The 17,840-nt window shown below is 52.6% G+C and overlaps 50 non-coding genes across 50 annotated transcripts; 26 read left to right on the top strand and 24 right to left on the bottom strand.

Annotated features, from left to right (window-relative positions):
• Positions 1 to 174: 174 nt before the first annotated feature.
• Trnar-acg (transfer RNA arginine (anticodon ACG)) lies at positions 175 to 247 on the bottom strand. Its single transcript has one exon. It is a non-coding gene; the product is annotated as a tRNA-Arg (tRNA).
• A 430-nt stretch (positions 248 to 677) lies between these two features.
• On the top strand, positions 678 to 769 carry Trnai-uau (transfer RNA isoleucine (anticodon UAU)). The gene is given in 2 exon segments: positions 678 to 715; positions 734 to 769. It is a non-coding gene; the product is annotated as a tRNA-Ile (tRNA).
• Positions 770 to 880: 111 nt separating this feature from the next.
• Trnad-guc (transfer RNA aspartic acid (anticodon GUC)) lies at positions 881 to 952 on the top strand. The gene has a single exon. It is a non-coding gene; the product is annotated as a tRNA-Asp (tRNA).
• Positions 953 to 1,165: 213 nt separating this feature from the next.
• Trnam-cau (transfer RNA methionine (anticodon CAU)) lies at positions 1,166 to 1,237 on the bottom strand. The gene has a single exon. It is a non-coding gene; the product is annotated as a tRNA-Met (tRNA).
• A 283-nt stretch (positions 1,238 to 1,520) lies between these two features.
• On the bottom strand, positions 1,521 to 1,593 carry Trnar-acg (transfer RNA arginine (anticodon ACG)). The gene has a single exon. It is a non-coding gene; the product is annotated as a tRNA-Arg (tRNA).
• Positions 1,594 to 2,023: 430 nt separating this feature from the next.
• Trnai-uau (transfer RNA isoleucine (anticodon UAU)) lies at positions 2,024 to 2,115 on the top strand. Its single transcript is given in 2 exon segments — positions 2,024 to 2,061; positions 2,080 to 2,115. It is a non-coding gene; the product is annotated as a tRNA-Ile (tRNA).
• Positions 2,116 to 2,226: 111 nt separating this feature from the next.
• On the top strand, positions 2,227 to 2,298 carry Trnad-guc (transfer RNA aspartic acid (anticodon GUC)). Its single transcript has one exon. It is a non-coding gene; the product is annotated as a tRNA-Asp (tRNA).
• A 213-nt stretch (positions 2,299 to 2,511) lies between these two features.
• On the bottom strand, positions 2,512 to 2,583 carry Trnam-cau (transfer RNA methionine (anticodon CAU)). The gene has a single exon. It is a non-coding gene; the product is annotated as a tRNA-Met (tRNA).
• Positions 2,584 to 2,866: 283 nt separating this feature from the next.
• On the bottom strand, positions 2,867 to 2,939 carry Trnar-acg (transfer RNA arginine (anticodon ACG)). Its single transcript has one exon. It is a non-coding gene; the product is annotated as a tRNA-Arg (tRNA).
• Positions 2,940 to 3,369: 430 nt separating this feature from the next.
• Positions 3,370 to 3,461, top strand: Trnai-uau (transfer RNA isoleucine (anticodon UAU)). The gene is given in 2 exon segments: positions 3,370 to 3,407; positions 3,426 to 3,461. It is a non-coding gene; the product is annotated as a tRNA-Ile (tRNA).
• Positions 3,462 to 3,572: 111 nt separating this feature from the next.
• Trnad-guc (transfer RNA aspartic acid (anticodon GUC)) lies at positions 3,573 to 3,644 on the top strand. The gene has a single exon. It is a non-coding gene; the product is annotated as a tRNA-Asp (tRNA).
• A 213-nt stretch (positions 3,645 to 3,857) lies between these two features.
• On the bottom strand, positions 3,858 to 3,929 carry Trnam-cau (transfer RNA methionine (anticodon CAU)). Its single transcript has one exon. It is a non-coding gene; the product is annotated as a tRNA-Met (tRNA).
• Positions 3,930 to 4,212: 283 nt separating this feature from the next.
• Positions 4,213 to 4,285, bottom strand: Trnar-acg (transfer RNA arginine (anticodon ACG)). Its single transcript has one exon. It is a non-coding gene; the product is annotated as a tRNA-Arg (tRNA).
• A 430-nt stretch (positions 4,286 to 4,715) lies between these two features.
• Positions 4,716 to 4,807, top strand: Trnai-uau (transfer RNA isoleucine (anticodon UAU)). Its single transcript is given in 2 exon segments — positions 4,716 to 4,753; positions 4,772 to 4,807. It is a non-coding gene; the product is annotated as a tRNA-Ile (tRNA).
• Positions 4,808 to 4,918: 111 nt separating this feature from the next.
• Trnad-guc (transfer RNA aspartic acid (anticodon GUC)) lies at positions 4,919 to 4,990 on the top strand. Its single transcript has one exon. It is a non-coding gene; the product is annotated as a tRNA-Asp (tRNA).
• A 213-nt stretch (positions 4,991 to 5,203) lies between these two features.
• Trnam-cau (transfer RNA methionine (anticodon CAU)) lies at positions 5,204 to 5,275 on the bottom strand. The gene has a single exon. It is a non-coding gene; the product is annotated as a tRNA-Met (tRNA).
• Positions 5,276 to 5,558: 283 nt separating this feature from the next.
• Positions 5,559 to 5,631, bottom strand: Trnar-acg (transfer RNA arginine (anticodon ACG)). Its single transcript has one exon. It is a non-coding gene; the product is annotated as a tRNA-Arg (tRNA).
• Positions 5,632 to 6,061: 430 nt separating this feature from the next.
• Positions 6,062 to 6,153, top strand: Trnai-uau (transfer RNA isoleucine (anticodon UAU)). Its single transcript is given in 2 exon segments — positions 6,062 to 6,099; positions 6,118 to 6,153. It is a non-coding gene; the product is annotated as a tRNA-Ile (tRNA).
• Positions 6,154 to 6,264: 111 nt separating this feature from the next.
• On the top strand, positions 6,265 to 6,336 carry Trnad-guc (transfer RNA aspartic acid (anticodon GUC)). Its single transcript has one exon. It is a non-coding gene; the product is annotated as a tRNA-Asp (tRNA).
• Positions 6,337 to 6,549: 213 nt separating this feature from the next.
• On the bottom strand, positions 6,550 to 6,621 carry Trnam-cau (transfer RNA methionine (anticodon CAU)). The gene has a single exon. It is a non-coding gene; the product is annotated as a tRNA-Met (tRNA).
• Positions 6,622 to 6,904: 283 nt separating this feature from the next.
• Positions 6,905 to 6,977, bottom strand: Trnar-acg (transfer RNA arginine (anticodon ACG)). Its single transcript has one exon. It is a non-coding gene; the product is annotated as a tRNA-Arg (tRNA).
• A 430-nt stretch (positions 6,978 to 7,407) lies between these two features.
• On the top strand, positions 7,408 to 7,499 carry Trnai-uau (transfer RNA isoleucine (anticodon UAU)). The gene is given in 2 exon segments: positions 7,408 to 7,445; positions 7,464 to 7,499. It is a non-coding gene; the product is annotated as a tRNA-Ile (tRNA).
• Positions 7,500 to 7,610: 111 nt separating this feature from the next.
• Positions 7,611 to 7,682, top strand: Trnad-guc (transfer RNA aspartic acid (anticodon GUC)). Its single transcript has one exon. It is a non-coding gene; the product is annotated as a tRNA-Asp (tRNA).
• A 213-nt stretch (positions 7,683 to 7,895) lies between these two features.
• Trnam-cau (transfer RNA methionine (anticodon CAU)) lies at positions 7,896 to 7,967 on the bottom strand. The gene has a single exon. It is a non-coding gene; the product is annotated as a tRNA-Met (tRNA).
• Positions 7,968 to 8,753: 786 nt separating this feature from the next.
• Trnai-uau (transfer RNA isoleucine (anticodon UAU)) lies at positions 8,754 to 8,845 on the top strand. The gene is given in 2 exon segments: positions 8,754 to 8,791; positions 8,810 to 8,845. It is a non-coding gene; the product is annotated as a tRNA-Ile (tRNA).
• Positions 8,846 to 8,956: 111 nt separating this feature from the next.
• Trnad-guc (transfer RNA aspartic acid (anticodon GUC)) lies at positions 8,957 to 9,028 on the top strand. Its single transcript has one exon. It is a non-coding gene; the product is annotated as a tRNA-Asp (tRNA).
• Positions 9,029 to 9,241: 213 nt separating this feature from the next.
• On the bottom strand, positions 9,242 to 9,313 carry Trnam-cau (transfer RNA methionine (anticodon CAU)). Its single transcript has one exon. It is a non-coding gene; the product is annotated as a tRNA-Met (tRNA).
• Positions 9,314 to 10,099: 786 nt separating this feature from the next.
• Positions 10,100 to 10,191, top strand: Trnai-uau (transfer RNA isoleucine (anticodon UAU)). The gene is given in 2 exon segments: positions 10,100 to 10,137; positions 10,156 to 10,191. It is a non-coding gene; the product is annotated as a tRNA-Ile (tRNA).
• Positions 10,192 to 10,302: 111 nt separating this feature from the next.
• Trnad-guc (transfer RNA aspartic acid (anticodon GUC)) lies at positions 10,303 to 10,374 on the top strand. The gene has a single exon. It is a non-coding gene; the product is annotated as a tRNA-Asp (tRNA).
• A 213-nt stretch (positions 10,375 to 10,587) lies between these two features.
• Trnam-cau (transfer RNA methionine (anticodon CAU)) lies at positions 10,588 to 10,659 on the bottom strand. The gene has a single exon. It is a non-coding gene; the product is annotated as a tRNA-Met (tRNA).
• A 798-nt stretch (positions 10,660 to 11,457) lies between these two features.
• Positions 11,458 to 11,549, top strand: Trnai-uau (transfer RNA isoleucine (anticodon UAU)). Its single transcript is given in 2 exon segments — positions 11,458 to 11,495; positions 11,514 to 11,549. It is a non-coding gene; the product is annotated as a tRNA-Ile (tRNA).
• A 111-nt stretch (positions 11,550 to 11,660) lies between these two features.
• Positions 11,661 to 11,732, top strand: Trnad-guc (transfer RNA aspartic acid (anticodon GUC)). Its single transcript has one exon. It is a non-coding gene; the product is annotated as a tRNA-Asp (tRNA).
• Positions 11,733 to 11,944: 212 nt separating this feature from the next.
• Positions 11,945 to 12,016, bottom strand: Trnam-cau (transfer RNA methionine (anticodon CAU)). Its single transcript has one exon. It is a non-coding gene; the product is annotated as a tRNA-Met (tRNA).
• A 283-nt stretch (positions 12,017 to 12,299) lies between these two features.
• Trnar-acg (transfer RNA arginine (anticodon ACG)) lies at positions 12,300 to 12,372 on the bottom strand. Its single transcript has one exon. It is a non-coding gene; the product is annotated as a tRNA-Arg (tRNA).
• A 442-nt stretch (positions 12,373 to 12,814) lies between these two features.
• Trnai-uau (transfer RNA isoleucine (anticodon UAU)) lies at positions 12,815 to 12,906 on the top strand. The gene is given in 2 exon segments: positions 12,815 to 12,852; positions 12,871 to 12,906. It is a non-coding gene; the product is annotated as a tRNA-Ile (tRNA).
• A 111-nt stretch (positions 12,907 to 13,017) lies between these two features.
• Positions 13,018 to 13,089, top strand: Trnad-guc (transfer RNA aspartic acid (anticodon GUC)). The gene has a single exon. It is a non-coding gene; the product is annotated as a tRNA-Asp (tRNA).
• A 213-nt stretch (positions 13,090 to 13,302) lies between these two features.
• Trnam-cau (transfer RNA methionine (anticodon CAU)) lies at positions 13,303 to 13,374 on the bottom strand. Its single transcript has one exon. It is a non-coding gene; the product is annotated as a tRNA-Met (tRNA).
• A 283-nt stretch (positions 13,375 to 13,657) lies between these two features.
• Positions 13,658 to 13,730, bottom strand: Trnar-acg (transfer RNA arginine (anticodon ACG)). Its single transcript has one exon. It is a non-coding gene; the product is annotated as a tRNA-Arg (tRNA).
• A 442-nt stretch (positions 13,731 to 14,172) lies between these two features.
• On the top strand, positions 14,173 to 14,264 carry Trnai-uau (transfer RNA isoleucine (anticodon UAU)). The gene is given in 2 exon segments: positions 14,173 to 14,210; positions 14,229 to 14,264. It is a non-coding gene; the product is annotated as a tRNA-Ile (tRNA).
• A 111-nt stretch (positions 14,265 to 14,375) lies between these two features.
• On the top strand, positions 14,376 to 14,447 carry Trnad-guc (transfer RNA aspartic acid (anticodon GUC)). Its single transcript has one exon. It is a non-coding gene; the product is annotated as a tRNA-Asp (tRNA).
• Positions 14,448 to 14,660: 213 nt separating this feature from the next.
• Positions 14,661 to 14,732, bottom strand: Trnam-cau (transfer RNA methionine (anticodon CAU)). The gene has a single exon. It is a non-coding gene; the product is annotated as a tRNA-Met (tRNA).
• A 283-nt stretch (positions 14,733 to 15,015) lies between these two features.
• Positions 15,016 to 15,088, bottom strand: Trnar-acg (transfer RNA arginine (anticodon ACG)). The gene has a single exon. It is a non-coding gene; the product is annotated as a tRNA-Arg (tRNA).
• Positions 15,089 to 15,518: 430 nt separating this feature from the next.
• Trnai-uau (transfer RNA isoleucine (anticodon UAU)) lies at positions 15,519 to 15,610 on the top strand. The gene is given in 2 exon segments: positions 15,519 to 15,556; positions 15,575 to 15,610. It is a non-coding gene; the product is annotated as a tRNA-Ile (tRNA).
• A 111-nt stretch (positions 15,611 to 15,721) lies between these two features.
• Trnad-guc (transfer RNA aspartic acid (anticodon GUC)) lies at positions 15,722 to 15,793 on the top strand. The gene has a single exon. It is a non-coding gene; the product is annotated as a tRNA-Asp (tRNA).
• A 213-nt stretch (positions 15,794 to 16,006) lies between these two features.
• On the bottom strand, positions 16,007 to 16,078 carry Trnam-cau (transfer RNA methionine (anticodon CAU)). Its single transcript has one exon. It is a non-coding gene; the product is annotated as a tRNA-Met (tRNA).
• A 283-nt stretch (positions 16,079 to 16,361) lies between these two features.
• On the bottom strand, positions 16,362 to 16,434 carry Trnar-acg (transfer RNA arginine (anticodon ACG)). The gene has a single exon. It is a non-coding gene; the product is annotated as a tRNA-Arg (tRNA).
• A 442-nt stretch (positions 16,435 to 16,876) lies between these two features.
• Positions 16,877 to 16,968, top strand: Trnai-uau (transfer RNA isoleucine (anticodon UAU)). The gene is given in 2 exon segments: positions 16,877 to 16,914; positions 16,933 to 16,968. It is a non-coding gene; the product is annotated as a tRNA-Ile (tRNA).
• Positions 16,969 to 17,079: 111 nt separating this feature from the next.
• On the top strand, positions 17,080 to 17,151 carry Trnad-guc (transfer RNA aspartic acid (anticodon GUC)). Its single transcript has one exon. It is a non-coding gene; the product is annotated as a tRNA-Asp (tRNA).
• A 213-nt stretch (positions 17,152 to 17,364) lies between these two features.
• Positions 17,365 to 17,436, bottom strand: Trnam-cau (transfer RNA methionine (anticodon CAU)). Its single transcript has one exon. It is a non-coding gene; the product is annotated as a tRNA-Met (tRNA).
• A 283-nt stretch (positions 17,437 to 17,719) lies between these two features.
• Trnar-acg (transfer RNA arginine (anticodon ACG)) lies at positions 17,720 to 17,792 on the bottom strand. The gene has a single exon. It is a non-coding gene; the product is annotated as a tRNA-Arg (tRNA).
• Between the last annotated feature and the right edge of the window lie 48 nt (positions 17,793 to 17,840).

Genomic DNA, 17,840 nt, shown 5'->3' with positions numbered 1-17,840 from the left:
TTGACTTGTCTCGACTTTGCTCGACTGACGCTACGCTGACGCTTGCACGAAGCGATATTTACCACGATCGTCTCGAGATGCAGCTGCGAGATGCTCAGGATTAACATTGCACTCCACGAAGGTGGAGACATTCGAATGCATTGCCTAGCTACGCCCCCGCAACTAACAAAATGCCGACCCTGCCAGGATTCGAACCTGGAATCTTCTGATCCGTAGTCAGACGCGTTATCCGTTGCGCCACAGGGCCACTGTTCGCGGTGTAAGCCACGGGGCGGGTGCACAACGCAAAGCAACATGTTCTCCGTGGCTCGGCAATTGCGTGTCGTCCACTGACAACGGCGGCGCGGCCACTCTGGTCTTCCGCACTCTGCAGGGAGCTGCTAAGGAAGGCATCTCTCCTCCAGCTCCTCGGCCACGGTGCGCCTGCACAGCCTAGAGCTTGCCATACATCTGGACAGGTAGCAGAATGCAAGGCGCCCGTTTTTCTGCATTTTTTCGGTGATGACAAGCGGTTGATATGCCTGTAAGTGTAGCATATGAAACAAGAATCGTATGAAGCATTCGTAGACAGGTGCTGAAGTGGCAGTATGGCCGTAGGTGATGATCGTATGATGGGTCTGTAGCCACAACAGCTTGGCAGCAAAGTGAATACCGCTAACTGAAACCATTCCACTGTAGCCCCATTGGCGCAATTGGTTAGCGCACGGTACTTATAAGGCAGTAGCCGTGAGCAATGCCGGGGTTGTGAGTTCGAGCCTCACCTGGGGCATACTTTTATTTCGTAGCAGCTGACTCTGGAAGCATCGGGACGCTAGATTTTAGATGTATCACGTACTTGAGAAGCAGAAATGTGCGTGCATTGTATAGACCGCCTGCGTGTTCCTCGGTAGTATAGTGGTTAGTATCCCCGCCTGTCACGCGGGAGACCGGGGTTCGATTCCCCGCCGGGGAGGTGCGATTTTTATATCGCGAGAAAGCATTACCCTTGTGATCAAGGAATGTAATTGCTAAAAAATCGTAAGAAGGTCTGCGTCTTAGGAAGTGTTTCTCGTATTCTTCACACGACGTCATCGTTTCACAACTCACAGGGTTTACTGACGACGCTGAATCAGCGCACCCCAAGCTTAATGATCGAGCTCGAAGCACCAACGAAAAAGAATAATTTTAGCAGAGCGTGGTTTCGATCCACGGACCTCTGGGTTATGGGCCCAGCACGCTTCCACTGCGCCACTCTGCTGCGTGCAGCAGTCCGTCCTTTTCGGTGCGTGGCATTGGACACTTGGAAAGCGTTGTATGCATCGGTTTCACGCGCCTACCGTTTAATTAACTGCGTATCATCTCTCAGCTTGACTTGTCTCGACTTTGCTCGACTGACGCTACGCTGACGCTTGCACGAAGCGATATTTACCACGATCGTCTCGAGATGCAGCTGCGAGATGCTCAGGATTAACATTGCACTCCACGAAGGTGGAGACATTCGAATGCATTGCCTAGCTACGCCCCCGCAACTAACAAAATGCCGACCCTGCCAGGATTCGAACCTGGAATCTTCTGATCCGTAGTCAGACGCGTTATCCGTTGCGCCACAGGGCCACTGTTCGCGGTGTAAGCCACGGGGCGGGTGCACAACGCAAAGCAACATGTTCTCCGTGGCTCGGCAATTGCCTGTCGTCCACTGACAACGGCGGCGCGGCCACTCTGGTCTTCCGCACTCTGCAGGGAGCTGCTAAGGAAGGCATCTCTCCTCCAGCTCCTCGGCCACGGTGCGCCTGCACAGCCTAGAGCTTGCCATACATCTGGACAGGTAGCAGAATGCAAGGCGCCCGTTTTTCTGCATTTTTTCGGTGATGACAAGCGGTTGATATGCCTGTAAGTGTAGCATATGAAACAAGAATCGTATGAAGCATTCGTAGACAGGTGCTGAAGTGGCAGTATGGCCGTAGGTGATGATCGTATGATGGGTCTGTAGCCACAACAGCTTGGCAGCAAAGTGAATACCGCTAACTGAAACCATTCCACTGTAGCCCCATTGGCGCAATTGGTTAGCGCACGGTACTTATAAGGCAGTAGCCGTGAGCAATGCCGGGGTTGTGAGTTCGAGCCTCACCTGGGGCATACTTTTATTTCGTAGCAGCTGACTCTGGAAGCATCGGGACGCTAGATTTTAGATGTATCACGTACTTGAGAAGCAGAAATGTGCGTGCATTGTATAGACCGCCTGCGTGTTCCTCGGTAGTATAGTGGTTAGTATCCCCGCCTGTCACGCGGGAGACCGGGGTTCGATTCCCCGCCGGGGAGGTGCGATTTTTATATCGCGAGAAAGCATTACCCTTGTGATCAAGGAATGTAATTGCTAAAAAATCGTAAGAAGGTCTGCGTCTTAGGAAGTGTTTCTCGTATTCTTCACACGACGTCATCGTTTCACAACTCACAGGGTTTACTGACGACGCTGAATCAGCGCACCCCAAGCTTAATGATCGAGCTCGAAGCACCAACGAAAAAGAATAATTTTAGCAGAGCGTGGTTTCGATCCACGGACCTCTGGGTTATGGGCCCAGCACGCTTCCACTGCGCCACTCTGCTGCGTGCAGCAGTCCGTCCTTTTCGGTGCGTGGCATTGGACACTTGGAAAGCGTTGTATGCATCGGTTTCACGCGCCTACCGTTTAATTAACTGCGTATCATCTCTCAGCTTGACTTGTCTCGACTTTGCTCGACTGACGCTACGCTGACGCTTGCACGAAGCGATATTTACCACGATCGTCTCGAGATGCAGCTGCGAGATGCTCAGGATTAACATTGCACTCCACGAAGGTGGAGACATTCGAATGCATTGCCTAGCTACGCCCCCGCAACTAACAAAATGCCGACCCTGCCAGGATTCGAACCTGGAATCTTCTGATCCGTAGTCAGACGCGTTATCCGTTGCGCCACAGGGCCACTGTTCGCGGTGTAAGCCACGGGGCGGGTGCACAACGCAAAGCAACATGTTCTCCGTGGCTCGGCAATTGCCTGTCGTCCACTGACAACGGCGGCGCGGCCACTCTGGTCTTCCGCACTCTGCAGGGAGCTGCTAAGGAAGGCATCTCTCCTCCAGCTCCTCGGCCACGGTGCGCCTGCACAGCCTAGAGCTTGCCATACATCTGGACAGGTAGCAGAATGCAAGGCGCCCGTTTTTCTGCATTTTTTCGGTGATGACAAGCGGTTGATATGCCTGTAAGTGTAGCATATGAAACAAGAATCGTATGAAGCATTCGTAGACAGGTGCTGAAGTGGCAGTATGGCCGTAGGTGATGATCGTATGATGGGTCTGTAGCCACAACAGCTTGGCAGCAAAGTGAATACCGCTAACTGAAACCATTCCGCTGTAGCCCCAGTGGCGCAATTGGTTAGCGCACGGTACTTATAAGGCAGTAGCCGTGAGCAATGCCGGGGTTGTGAGTTCGAGCCTCACCTGGGGCATACTTTTATTTCGTAGCAGCTGACTCTGGAAGCATCGGGACGCTAGATTTTAGATGTATCACGTACTTGAGAAGCAGAAATGTGCGTGCATTGTATAGACCGCCTGCGTGTTCCTCGGTAGTATAGTGGTTAGTATCCCCGCCTGTCACGCGGGAGACCGGGGTTCGATTCCCCGCCGGGGAGGTGCGATTTTTATATCGCGAGAAAGCATTACCCTTGTGATCAAGGAATGTAATTGCTAAAAAATCGTAAGAAGGTCTGCGTCTTAGGAAGTGTTTCTCGTATTCTTCACACGACGTCATCGTTTCACAACTCACAGGGTTTACTGACGACGCTGAATCAGCGCACCCCAAGCTTAATGATCGAGCTCGAAGCACCAACGAAAAAGAATAATTTTAGCAGAGCGTGGTTTCGATCCACGGACCTCTGGGTTATGGGCCCAGCACGCTTCCACTGCGCCACTCTGCTGCGTGCAGCAGTCCGTCCTTTTCGGTGCGTGGCATTGGACACTTGGAAAGCGTTGTATGCATCGGTTTCACGCGCCTACCGTTTAATTAACTGCGTATCATCTCTCAGCTTGACTTGTCTCGACTTTGCTCGACTGACGCTACGCTGACGCTTGCACGAAGCGATATTTACCACGATCGTCTCGAGATGCAGCTGCGAGATGCTCAGGATTAACATTGCACTCCACGAAGGTGGAGACATTCGAATGCATTGCCTAGCTACGCCCCCGCAACTAACAAAATGCCGACCCTGCCAGGATTCGAACCTGGAATCTTCTGATCCGTAGTCAGACGCGTTATCCGTTGCGCCACAGGGCCACTGTTCGCGGTGTAAGCCACGGGGCGGGTGCACAACGCAAAGCAACATGTTCTCCGTGGCTCGGCAATTGCGTGTCGTCCACTGACAACGGCGGCGCGGCCACTCTGGTCTTCCGCACTCTGCAGGGAGCTGCTAAGGAAGGCATCTCTCCTCCAGCTCCTCGGCCACGGTGCGCCTGCACAGCCTAGAGCTTGCCATACATCTGGACAGGTAGCAGAATGCAAGGCGCCCGTTTTTCTGCATTTTTTCGGTGATGACAAGCGGTTGATATGCCTGTAAGTGTAGCATATGAAACAAGAATCGTATGAAGCATTCGTAGACAGGTGCTGAAGTGGCAGTATGGCCGTAGGTGATGATCGTATGATGGGTCTGTAGCCACAACAGCTTGGCAGCAAAGTGAATACCGCTAACTGAAACCATTCCGCTGTAGCCCCAGTGGCGCAATTGGTTAGCGCACGGTACTTATAAGGCAGTAGCCGTGAGCAATGCCGGGGTTGTGAGTTCGAGCCTCACCTGGGGCATACTTTTATTTCGTAGCAGCTGACTCTGGAAGCATCGGGACGCTAGATTTTAGATGTATCACGTACTTGAGAAGCAGAAATGTGCGTGCATTGTATAGACCGCCTGCGTGTTCCTCGGTAGTATAGTGGTTAGTATCCCCGCCTGTCACGCGGGAGACCGGGGTTCGATTCCCCGCCGGGGAGGTGCGATTTTTATATCGCGAGAAAGCATTACCCTTGTGATCAAGGAATGTAATTGCTAAAAAATCGTAAGAAGGTCTGCGTCTTAGGAAGTGTTTCTCGTATTCTTCACACGACGTCATCGTTTCACAACTCACAGGGTTTACTGACGACGCTGAATCAGCGCACCCCAAGCTTAATGATCGAGCTCGAAGCACCAACGAAAAAGAATAATTTTAGCAGAGCGTGGTTTCGATCCACGGACCTCTGGGTTATGGGCCCAGCACGCTTCCACTGCGCCACTCTGCTGCGTGCAGCAGTCCGTCCTTTTCGGTGCGTGGCATTGGACACTTGGAAAGCGTTGTATGCATCGGTTTCACGCGCCTACCGTTTAATTAACTGCGTATCATCTCTCAGCTTGACTTGTCTCGACTTTGCTCGACTGACGCTACGCTGACGCTTGCACGAAGCGATATTTACCACGATCGTCTCGAGATGCAGCTGCGAGATGCTCAGGATTAACATTGCACTCCACGAAGGTGGAGACATTCGAATGCATTGCCTAGCTACGCCCCCGCAACTAACAAAATGCCGACCCTGCCAGGATTCGAACCTGGAATCTTCTGATCCGTAGTCAGACGCGTTATCCGTTGCGCCACAGGGCCACTGTTCGCGGTGTAAGCCACGGGGCGGGTGCACAACGCAAAGCAACATGTTCTCCGTGGCTCGGCAATTGCGTGTCGTCCACTGACAACGGCGGCGCGGCCACTCTGGTCTTCCGCACTCTGCAGGGAGCTGCTAAGGAAGGCATCTCTCCTCCAGCTCCTCGGCCACGGTGCGCCTGCACAGCCTAGAGCTTGCCATACATCTGGACAGGTAGCAGAATGCAAGGCGCCCGTTTTTCTGCATTTTTTCGGTGATGACAAGCGGTTGATATGCCTGTAAGTGTAGCATATGAAACAAGAATCGTATGAAGCATTCGTAGACAGGTGCTGAAGTGGCAGTATGGCCGTAGGTGATGATCGTATGATGGGTCTGTAGCCACAACAGCTTGGCAGCAAAGTGAATACCGCTAACTGAAACCATTCCGCTGTAGCCCCAGTGGCGCAATTGGTTAGCGCACGGTACTTATAAGGCAGTAGCCGTGAGCAATGCCGGGGTTGTGAGTTCGAGCCTCACCTGGGGCATACTTTTATTTCGTAGCAGCTGACTCTGGAAGCATCGGGACGCTAGATTTTAGATGTATCACGTACTTGAGAAGCAGAAATGTGCGTGCATTGTATAGACCGCCTGCGTGTTCCTCGGTAGTATAGTGGTTAGTATCCCCGCCTGTCACGCGGGAGACCGGGGTTCGATTCCCCGCCGGGGAGGTGCGATTTTTATATCGCGAGAAAGCATTACCCTTGTGATCAAGGAATGTAATTGTTAAAAAATCGTAAGAAGGTCTGCGTCTTAGGAAGTGTTTCTCGTATTCTTCACACGACGTCATCGTTTCACAACTCACAGGGTTTACTGACGACGCTGAATCAGCGCACCCCAAGCTTAATGATCGAGCTCGAAGCACCAACGAAAAAGAATAATTTTAGCAGAGCGTGGTTTCGATCCACGGACCTCTGGGTTATGGGCCCAGCACGCTTCCACTGCGCCACTCTGCTGCGTGCAGCAGTCCGTCCTTTTCGGTGCGTGGCATTGGACACTTGGAAAGCGTTGTATGCATCGGTTTCACGCGCCTACCGTTTAATTAACTGCGTATCATCTCTCAGCTTGACTTGTCTCGACTTTGCTCGACTGACGCTACGCTGACGCTTGCACGAAGCGATATTTACCACGATCGTCTCGAGATGCAGCTGCGAGATGCTCAGGATTAACATTGCACTCCACGAAGGTGGAGACATTCGAATGCATTGCCTAGCTACGCCCCCGCAACTAACAAAATGCCGACCCTGCCAGGATTCGAACCTGGAATCTTCTGATCCGTAGTCAGACGCGTTATCCGTTGCGCCACAGGGCCACTGTTCGCGGTGTAAGCCACGGGGCGGGTGCACAACGCAAAGCAACATGTTCTCCGTGGCTCGGCAATTGCGTGTCGTCCACTGACAACGGCGGCGCGGCCACTCTGGTCTTCCGCACTCTGCAGGGAGCTGCTAAGGAAGGCATCTCTCCTCCAGCTCCTCGGCCACGGTGCGCCTGCACAGCCTAGAGCTTGCCATACATCTGGACAGGTAGCAGAATGCAAGGCGCCCGTTTTTCTGCATTTTTTCGGTGATGACAAGCGGTTGATATGCCTGTAAGTGTAGCATATGAAACAAGAATCGTATGAAGCATTCGTAGACAGGTGCTGAAGTGGCAGTATGGCCGTAGGTGATGATCGTATGATGGGTCTGTAGCCACAACAGCTTGGCAGCAAAGTGAATACCGCTAACTGAAACCATTCCGCTGTAGCCCCAGTGGCGCAATTGGTTAGCGCACGGTACTTATAAGGCAGTAGCCGTGAGCAATGCCGGGGTTGTGAGTTCGAGCCTCACCTGGGGCATACTTTTATTTCGTAGCAGCTGACTCTGGAAGCATCGGGACGCTAGATTTTAGATGTATCACGTACTTGAGAAGCAGAAATGTGCGTGCATTGTATAGACCGCCTGCGTGTTCCTCGGTAGTATAGTGGTTAGTATCCCCGCCTGTCACGCGGGAGACCGGGGTTCGATTCCCCGCCGGGGAGGTGCGATTTTTATATCGCGAGAAAGCATTACCCTTGTGATCAAGGAATGTAATTGCTAAAAAATCGTAAGAAGGTCTGCGTCTTAGGAAGTGTTTCTCGTATTCTTCACACGACGTCATCGTTTCACAACTCACAGGGTTTACTGACGACGCTGAATCAGCGCACCCCAAGCTTAATGATCGAGCTCGAAGCACCAACGAAAAAGAATAATTTTAGCAGAGCGTGGTTTCGATCCACGGACCTCTGGGTTATGGGCCCAGCACGCTTCCACTGCGCCACTCTGCTGCGTGCAGCAGTCCGTCCTTTTCGGTGCGTGGCATTGGACACTTGGAAAGCGTTGTATGCATCGGTTTCACGCGCCTACCGTTTAATTAACTGCGTATCATCTCTCAGCTTGACTTGTCTCGACTTTGCTCGACTGACGCTACGCTGACGCTTGCACGAAGCGATATTTACCACGATCGTCTCGAGATGCAGCTGCGAGATGCTCAGGATTAACATTGCACTCCACGAAGGTGGAGACATTCGAATGCATTGCCTAGCTACGCCCCCGCAACTAACAAAATGCCGACCCTGCCAGGATTCGAACGTGGAATCTTCTGATCCGTAGTCAGACGCGTTATTCGTTGCGCCACAGGGCCACTGTTCGCGGTGTAAGCCACGGGGCGGGTGCACATCGCAAAGCAACGTGTTCTCCGTGGCTCGGCAATTGCGTGTCGTCCACTGACAACGGCGGCGCGGCCACTCTGGTCTTCCGCACTCTGCAGGGAGCTGCTAAGGAAGGCATCTCTCCTCCAGCTCCTCGGCCACGGTGCGCCTGCACAGCCTAGAGCTTGCCATACATCTGGACAGGTAGCAGAATGCAAGGCGCCCGTTTTTCTGCATTTTTTCGGTGATGACAAGCGGTTGATATGCCTGTAAGTGTAGCATATGAAACAAGAATCGTATGAAGCATTCGTAGACAGGTGCTGAAGTGGCAGTATGGCCGTAGGTGATGATCGTATGATGGGTCTGTAGCCACAACAGCTTGGCAGCAAAGTGAATACCGCTAACTGAAACCATTCCGCTGTAGCCCCAGTGGCGCAATTGGTTAGCGCACGGTACTTATAAGGCAGTAGCCGTGAGCAATGCTGGGGTTGTGAGTTCGAGCCTCACCTGGGGCATACTTTTATTTCGTAGCAGCTGACTCTGGAAGCATCGGGACGCTAGATTTTAGATGTATCACGTACTTGAGAAGCAGAAATGTGCGTGCATTGTATAGACCGCCTGCGTGTTCCTCGGTAGTACAGTGGTTAGTATCCCCGCCTGTCACGCGGGAGACCGGGGTTCGATTCCCCGCCGGGGAGGTGCGATTTTTATATCGCGAGAAAGCATTACCCTTGTGATCAAGGAATGTAATTGCTAAAAAATCGTAAGAAGGTCTGCGTCTTAGGAAGTGTTTCTCGTATTCTTCACACGACGTCATCGTTTCACAACTCACAGGGTTTACTGACGACGCTGAATCAGCGCACCCCAAGCTTAATGATCGAGCTCGAAGCACCAACGAAAAAGAATAATTTTAGCAGAGCGTGGTTTCGATCCACGGACCTCTGGGTTATGGGCCCAGCACGCTTCCACTGCGCCACTCTGCTGCGTGCAGCAGTCCGTCCTTTTCGGTGCGTGGCATTGGACACTTGGAAAGCGTTGTGTGCATCGGTTTCACGCGCCTACCGTTTAATTAACTGCGTATCATCTCTCAGCTTGACTTGTCTCGACTTTGCTCGACTGACGCTACGCTGACGCTTGCACGAAGCGATATTTACCACGATCGTCTCGAGATGCAGCTGCGAGATGCTCAGGATTAACATTGCACTCCACGAAGGTGGAGACATTCGAATGCATTGCCTAGCTACGCCCCCGCAACTAACAAAATGCCGACCCTGCCAGGATTCGAACGTGGAATCTTCTGATCCGTAGTCAGACGCGTTATTCGTTGCGCCACAGGGCCACTGTTCGCGGTGTAAGCCACGGGGCGGGTGCACATCGCAAAGCAACGTGTTCTCCGTGGCTCGGCAATTGCGTGTCGTCCACTGACAACGGCGGCGCGGCCACTCTGGTCTTCCGCACTCTGCAGGGAGCTGCTAAGGAAGGCATCTCTCCTCCAGCTCCTCGGCCACGGTGCGCCTGCACAGCCTAGAGCTTGCCATACATCTGGACAGGTAGCAGAATGCAAGGCGCCCGTTTTTCTGCATTTTTTCGGTGATGACAAGCGGTTGATATGCCTGTAAGTGTAGCATATGAAACAAGAATCGTATGAAGCATTCGTAGACAGGTGCTGAAGTGGCAGTATGGCCGTAGGTGATGATCGTATGATGGGTCTGTAGCCACAACAGCTTGGCAGCAAAGTGAATACCGCTAACTGAAACCATTCCGCTGTAGCCCCAGTGGCGCAATTGGTTAGCGCACGGTACTTATAAGGCAGTAGCCGTGAGCAATGCTGGGGTTGTGAGTTCGAGCCTCACCTGGGGCATACTTTTATTTCGTAGCAGCTGACTCTGGAAGCATCGGGACGCTAGATTTTAGATGTATCACGTACTTGAGAAGCAGAAATGTGCGTGCATTGTATAGACCGCCTGCGTGTTCCTCGGTAGTACAGTGGTTAGTATCCCCGCCTGTCACGCGGGAGACCGGGGTTCGATTCCCCGCCGGGGAGGTGCGATTTTTATATCGCGAGAAAGCATTACCCTTGTGATCAAGGAATGTAATTGCTAAAAAATCGTAAGAAGGTCTGCGTCTTAGGAAGTGTTTCTCGTATTCTTCACACGACGTCATCGTTTCACAACTCACAGGGTTTACTGACGACGCTGAATCAGCGCACCCCAAGCTTAATGATCGAGCTCGAAGCACCAACGAAAAAGAATAATTTTAGCAGAGCGTGGTTTCGATCCACGGACCTCTGGGTTATGGGCCCAGCACGCTTCCACTGCGCCACTCTGCTGCGTGCAGCAGTCCGTCCTTTTCGGTGCGTGGCATTGGACACTTGGAAAGCGTTGTGTGCATCGGTTTCACGCGCCTACCGTTTAATTAACTGCGTATCATCTCTCAGCTTGACTTGTCTCGACTTTGCTCGACTGACGCTACGCTGACGCTTGCACGAAGCGATATTTACCACGATCGTCTCGAGATGCAGCTGCGAGATGCTCAGGATTAACATTGCACTCCACGAAGGTGGAGACATTCGAATGCATTGCCTAGCTACGCCCCCGCAACTAACAAAATGCCGACCCTGCCAGGATTCGAACCTGGAATCTTCTGATCCGTAGTCAGACGCGTTATTCGTTGCGCCACACTGCCACTGTTCGCGGTGTAAGCCACGGGGCGGGTGCACATCGCAAAGCAACGTGTTCTCCGTGGCTCGGCAATTGCGTGTCGTCCACTGACAACGGCGGCGCGGCCACTCTGGTCTTCCGCACTCTGCAGGGAGCTGCTAAGGAAGGCATCTCTCCTCCAGCTCCTCGGCCACGGTGCGCCTGCACAGCCTAGAGCTTGCCATACATCTGCTCCCGCTGTTGGACAGGTAGCAGAATGCAAGGCGCCCGTTTTTCTGCATTTTTTCGGTGATGACAAGCGGTTGATATGCCTGTAAGTGTAGCATATGAAACAAGAATCGTATGAAGCATTCGTAGACAGGTGCTGAAGTGGCAGTATGGCCGTAGGTGATGATCGTATGATGGGTCTGTAGCCACAACAGCTTGGCAGCAAAGTGAATACCGCTAACTGAAACCATTCCGCTGTAGCCCCAGTGGCGCAATTGGTTAGCGCACGGTACTTATAAGGCAGTAGCCGTGAGCAATGCCGGGGTTGTGAGTTCGAGCCTCACCTGGGGCATACTTTTATTTCGTAGCAGCTGACTCTGGAAGCATCGGGACGCTAGATTTTAGATGTATCACGTACTTGAGAAGCAGAAATGTGCGTGCATTGTATAGACCGCCTGCGTCTTCCTCGGTAGTATAATGGTTAGTATCCCCGCCTGTCACGCGGAAGACCGGGGTTCGATTCCCCGCCGGGGAGGTGCGATTTTTATATCGCGAGAAAGCATTACCTTGTGATCAAGGAATGTAATTGCTAAAAAATCGTAAGAAGGTCTGCGTCTTAGGAAGTGTTTCTCGTATTCTTCACACGACGTCATCGTTTCACAACTCACAGGGTTTACTGACGTCGCTGAATCAGCGCACCCCAAGCTTAATGATCGAGCTCGAAGCACCAACGAAAAAGAATAATTTTAGCAGAGCGTGGTTTCGATCCACGGACCTCTGGATTATGGGCCCAGCACGCTTCCACTGCGCCACTCTGCTGCGTGCAGCAGTCCGTCCTTTTCGGTGCGTGGCATTGGACACTTGGAAAGCGTTGTGTGCATCGGTTTCACGCGCCTACCGTTTAATTAACTGCGTATCATCTCTCAGCTTGACTTGTCTCGACTTTGCTCGACTGACGCTACGCTGACGCTTGCACGAAGCGATATTTACCACGATCGTCTCGAGATGCAGCTGCGAGATGCTCAGGATTAACATTGCACTCCACGAAGGTGGAGACATTCGAATGCATTGCCTAGCTACGCCCCCGCAACTAACAAAATGCCGACCCTGCCAGGATTCGAACCTGGAATCTTCTGATCCGTAGTCAGACGCGTTATCCGTTGCGCCACAGGGCCACTGTTCGCAGTGTAAGCCACGGGGCGGGTGCACATCGCAAAGCAACGTGTTCTCCGTGGCTCGGCAATTGCGTGTCGTCCACTGACAACGGCGGCGCGGCCACTCTGGTCTTCCGCACTCTGCAGGGAGCTGCTAAGGAAGGCATCTCTCCTCCAGCTCCTCGGCCACGGTGCGCCTGCACAGCCTAGAGCTTGCCATACATCTGCCCCCGCTGTTGGACAGGTAGCAGAATGCAAGGCGCCCGTTTTTCTGCATTTTTTCGGTGATGACAAGCGGTTGATATGCCTGTAAGTGTAGCATATGAAACAAGAATCGTATGAAGCATTCGTAGACAGGTGCTGAAGTGGCAGTATGGCCGTAGGTGATGATCGTATGATGGGTCTGTAGCCACAACAGCTTGGCAGCAAAGTGAATACCGCTAACTGAAACCATTCCGCTGTAGCCCCAGTGGCGCAATTGGTTAGCGCACGGTACTTATAAGGCAGTAGCCGTGAGCAATGCCGGGGTTGTGAGTTCGAGCCTCACCTGGGGCATACTTTTATTTCGTAGCAGCTGACTCTGGAAGCATCGGGACGCTAGATTTTAGATGTATCACGTACTTGAGAAGCAGAAATGTGCGTGCATTGTATAGACCGCCTGCGTGTTCCTCGGTAGTATAGTGGTTAGTATCCCCGCCTGTCACGCGGGAGACCGGGGTTCGATTCCCCGCCGGGGAGGTGCGATTTTTATATCGCGAGAAAGCATTACCCTTGTGATCAAGGAATGTAATTGCTAAAAAATCGTAAGAAGGTCTGCGTCTTAGGAAGTGTTTCTCGTATTCTTCACACGACGTCATCGTTTCACAACTCACAGGGTTTACTGACGACGCTGAATCAGCGCACCCCAAGCTTAATGATCGAGCTCGAAGCACCAACGAAAAAGAATAATTTTAGCAGAGCGTGGTTTCGATCCACGGACTTCTGGGTTATGGGCCCAGCACGCTTCCACTGCGCCACTCTGCTGCGTGCAGCAGTCCGTCCTTTTCGGTGCGTGGCATTGGACACTTGGAAAGCGTTGTGTGCACCGGTTTCACGCGCCTACCGTTTAATTAACTGCGTATCATCTCTCAGCTTGACTTGTCTCGACTTTGCTCGACTGACGCTACGCTGACGCTTGCACGAAGCGATATTTACCACGATCGTCTCGAGATGCAGCTGCGAGATGCTCAGGATTAACATTGCACTCCACGAAGGTGGAGACATTCGAATGCATTGCCTAGCTACGCCCCCGCAACTAACAAAATGCCGACCCTGCCAGGATTCGAACCTGGAATCTTCTGATCCGTAGTCAGACGCGTTATCCGTTGCGCCACAGGGCCACTGTTCGCGGTGTAAGCCACGGGGCGGGTGCACATCGCAAAGCAACGTGTTCTCCGTGGCTCGGCAATTGCGTGTCGTCCACTGACAACGGCGGCGCGGCCACTCTGGTCTTCCGCACTCTGCAGGGAGCTGCTAAGGAAAGCATCTCTCCTCCAGCTCCTCGGCCACGGTGCGCCTGCACAGCCTAGAGCTTGCCATACATCTGCCCCCGCTGTTGGACAGGTAGCAGAATGCAAGGCGCCCGTTTTTCTGCATTTTTTCGGTGATGACAAGCGGTTGATATGCCTGTAAGTGTAGCATATGAAACAAGAATCGTATGAAGCATTCGTAGACAGGTGCTGAAGTGGCAGTATGGCCGTAGGTGATGATCGTATGATGGGTCTGTAGCCACAACAGCTTGGCAGCAAAGTGAATACCGCTAACTGAAACCATTCCGCTGTAGCCCCAGTGGCGCAATTGGTTAGCGCACGGTACTTATAAGGCAGTAGCCGTGAGCAATGCCGGGGTTGTGAGTTCGAGCCTCACCTGGGGCATACTTTTATTTCGTAGCAGCTGACTCTGGAAGCATCGGGACGCTAGATTTTAGATGTATCACGTACTTGAGAAGCAGAAATGTGCGTGCATTGTATAGACCGCCTGCGTGTTCCTCGGTAGTATAGTGGTTAGTATCCCCGCCTGTCACGCGGGAGACCGGGGTTCGATTCCCCGCCGGGGAGGTGCGATTTTTATATCGCGAGAAAGCATTACCCTTGTGATCAAGGAATGTAATTGCTAAAAAATCGTAAGAAGGTCTGCGTCTTAGGAAGTGTTTCTCGTATTCTTCACACGACGTCATCGTTTCACAACTCACAGGGTTTACTGACGACGCTGAATCAGCGCACCCCAAGCTTAATGATCGAGCTCGAAGCACCAACGAAAAAGAATAATTTTAGCAGAGCGTGGTTTCGATCCACGGACCTCTGGGTTATGGGCCCAGCACGCTTCCACTGCGCCACTCTGCTGCGTGCAGCAGTCCGTCCTTTTCGGTGCGTGGCATTGGACACTTGGAAAGCGTTGTGTGCATCGGTTTCACGCGCCTACCGTTTAATTAACTGCGTATCATCTCTCAGCTTGACTTGTCTCGACTTTGCTCGACTGACGCTACGCTGACGCTTGCACGAAGCGATATTTACCACGATCGTCTCGAGATGCAGCTGCGAGATGCTCAGGATTAACATTGCACTCCACGAAGGTGGAGACATTCGAATGCATTGCCTAGCTACGCCCCCGCAACTAACAAAATGCCGACCCTGCCAGGATTCGAACCTGGAATCTTCTGATCCGTAGTCAGACACGTTATCCGTTGCGCCACAGGGCCACTGTTCGCGGTGTAAGCCACGGGGCGGGTGCACATCGCAAAGCAACGTGTTCTCCGTGGCTCGGCAATTGCGTGTCGTCCACTGACAACGGCGGCGCGGCCACTCTGGTCTTCCGCACTCTGCAGGGAGCTGCTAAGGAAGGCATCTCTCCTCCAGCTCCTCGGCCACGGTGCGCCTGCACAGCCTAGAGCTTGCCATACATCTGGACAGGTAGCAGAATGCAAGGCGCCCGTTTTTCTGCATTTTTTCGGTGATGACAAGCGGTTGATATGCCTGTAAGTGTAGCATATGAAACAAGAATCGTATGAAGCATTCGTAGACAGGTGCTGAAGTGGCAGTATGGCCGTAGGTGATGATCGTATGATGGGTCTGTAGCCACAACAGCTTGGCAGCAAAGTGAATACCGCTAACTGAAACCATTCCGCTGTAGCCCCAGTGGCGCAATTGGTTAGCGCACGGTACTTATAAGGCAGTAGCCGTGAGCAATGCCAGGGTTGTGAGTTCGAGCCTCACCTGGGGCATACTTTTATTTCGTAGCAGCTGACTCTGGAAGCATCGGGACGCTAGATTTTAGATGTATCACGTACTTGAGAAGCAGAAATGTGCGTGCATTGTATAGACCGCCTGCGTGTTCCTCGGTAGTATAGTGGTTAGTATCCCCGCCTGTCACGCGGGAGACCGGGGTTCGATTCCCCGCCGGGGAGGTGCTATTTTTATATCGCGAGAAAGCATTACCCTTGTGATCAAGGAATGTAATTGCTAAAAAATCGTAAGAAGGTCTGCGTCTTAGGAAGTGTTTCTCGTATTCTTCACACGACGTCATCGTTTCACAACTCACAGGGTTTACTGACGACGCTGAATCAGCGCACCCCAAGCTTAATGATCGAGCTCGAAGCTCCAACGAAAAAGAATAATTTTAGCAGAGCGTGGTTTCGATCCACGGACCTCTGGGTTATGGGCCCAGCACGCTTCCACTGCGCCACTCTGCTGCGTGCAGCAGTCCGTCCTTTTCGGTGCGTGGCATTGGACACTTGGAAAGCGTTGTGTGCATCGGTTTCACGCGCCTACCGTTTAATTAACTGCGTATCATCTCTCAGCTTGACTTGTCTCGACTTTGCTCGACTGACGCTACGCTGACGCTTGCACGAAGCGATATTTACCACGATCGTCTCGAGATGCAGCTGCGAGATGCTCAGGATTAACATTGCACTCCACGAAGGTGGAGACATTCGAATGCATTGCCTAGCTACGCCCCCGCAACTAACAAAATGCCGACCCTGCCAGGATTCGAACCTGGAATCTTCTGATCCGTAGTCAGACGCGTTATCCGTTGCGCCACAGGGCCACTGTTCGCGGTGTAAGCCACGGGGCGGGTGCACATCGCAAAGCAACGTGTTCTCCGTGGCTCGGCAATTGCGTGTCGTCCACTGACAACGGCGGCGCGGCCACTCTGGTCTTCCGCACTCTGCAGGGAGCGGCTAAGGAAGGCATCTCTCCTCCAGCTCCTCGGCCACGGTGCGCCTGCACAGCCTAGAGCTTGCCATACATCTGCTCCCGCTGTTGGACAGGTAGCAGAATGCAAGGCGCCCGTTTTTCTGCATTTTTTCGGTGATGACAAGCGGTTGATATGCCTGTAAGTGTAGCATATGAAACAAGAATCGTATGAAGCATTCGTAGACAGGTGCTGAAGTGGCAGTATGGCCGTAGGTGATGATCGTATGATGGGTCTGTAGCCACAACAGCTTGGCAGCAAAGTGAATACCGCTAACTGAAACCATTCCGCTGTAGCCCCAGTGGCGCAATTGGTTAGCGCACGGTACTTATAAGGCAGTAGCCGTGAGCAATGCCGGGGTTGTGAGTTCGAACCTCACCTGGGGCATACTTTTATTTCGTAGCAGCTGACTCTGGAAGCATCGGGACGCTAGATTTTAGATGTATCACGTACTTGAGAAGCAGAAATGTGCGTGCATTGTATAGACCGCCTGCGTCTTCCTCGGTAGTATAATGGTTAGTATCCCCGCCTGTCACGCGGGAGACCGGGGTTCGATTCCCCGCCGGGGAGGTGCGATTTTTATATCGCGAGAAAGCATTACCCTTGTGATCAAGGAATGTAATTGCTAAAAAATCGTAAGAAGGTCTGCGTCTTAGGAAGTGTTTCTCGTATTCTTCACACGACGTCATCGTTTCACAACTGACAGGGTTTACTGACGTCGCTGAATCAGCGCACCCCAAGCTTAATGATCGAGCTCGAAGCACCAACGAAAAAGAATAATTTTAGCAGAGCGTGGTTTCGATCCACGGACCTCTGGGTTATGGGCCCAGCACGCTTCCACTGCGCCACTCTGCTGCGTGCAGCAGTCCGTCCTTTTCGGTGCGTGGCATTGGACACTTGGAAAGCGTTGTGTGCATCGGTTTCACGCGCCTACCGTTTAATTAACTGCGTATCATCTCTCAGCTTGACTTGTCTCGACTTTGCTCGACTGACGCTACGCTGACGCTTGCACGAAGCGATATTTACCACGATCGTCTCGAGATGCAGCTGCGAGATGCTCAGGATTAACATTGCACTCCACGAAGGTGGAGACATTCGAATGCATTGCCTAGCTACGCCCCCGCAACTAACAAAATGCCGACCCTGCCAGGATTCGAACCTGGAATCTTCTGATCCGTAGTCAGACGCGTTATCCGTTGCGCCACAGGGCCACTGTTCGCAGTGTAAGCCACGGGGCGGGTGCACATCGCAAAGCAACG

Source organism: Schistocerca gregaria, chromosome 8 (genome assembly GCF_023897955.1).
Source record: "Schistocerca gregaria isolate iqSchGreg1 chromosome 8, iqSchGreg1.2, whole genome shotgun sequence".
In the NCBI taxonomy this organism is placed as follows: domain Eukaryota; kingdom Metazoa; phylum Arthropoda; class Insecta; order Orthoptera; family Acrididae; genus Schistocerca; species Schistocerca gregaria.
Note: the sequence above shows the minus strand (reverse complement) of the source record. Positions and strands in the feature narration are given on the sequence as shown.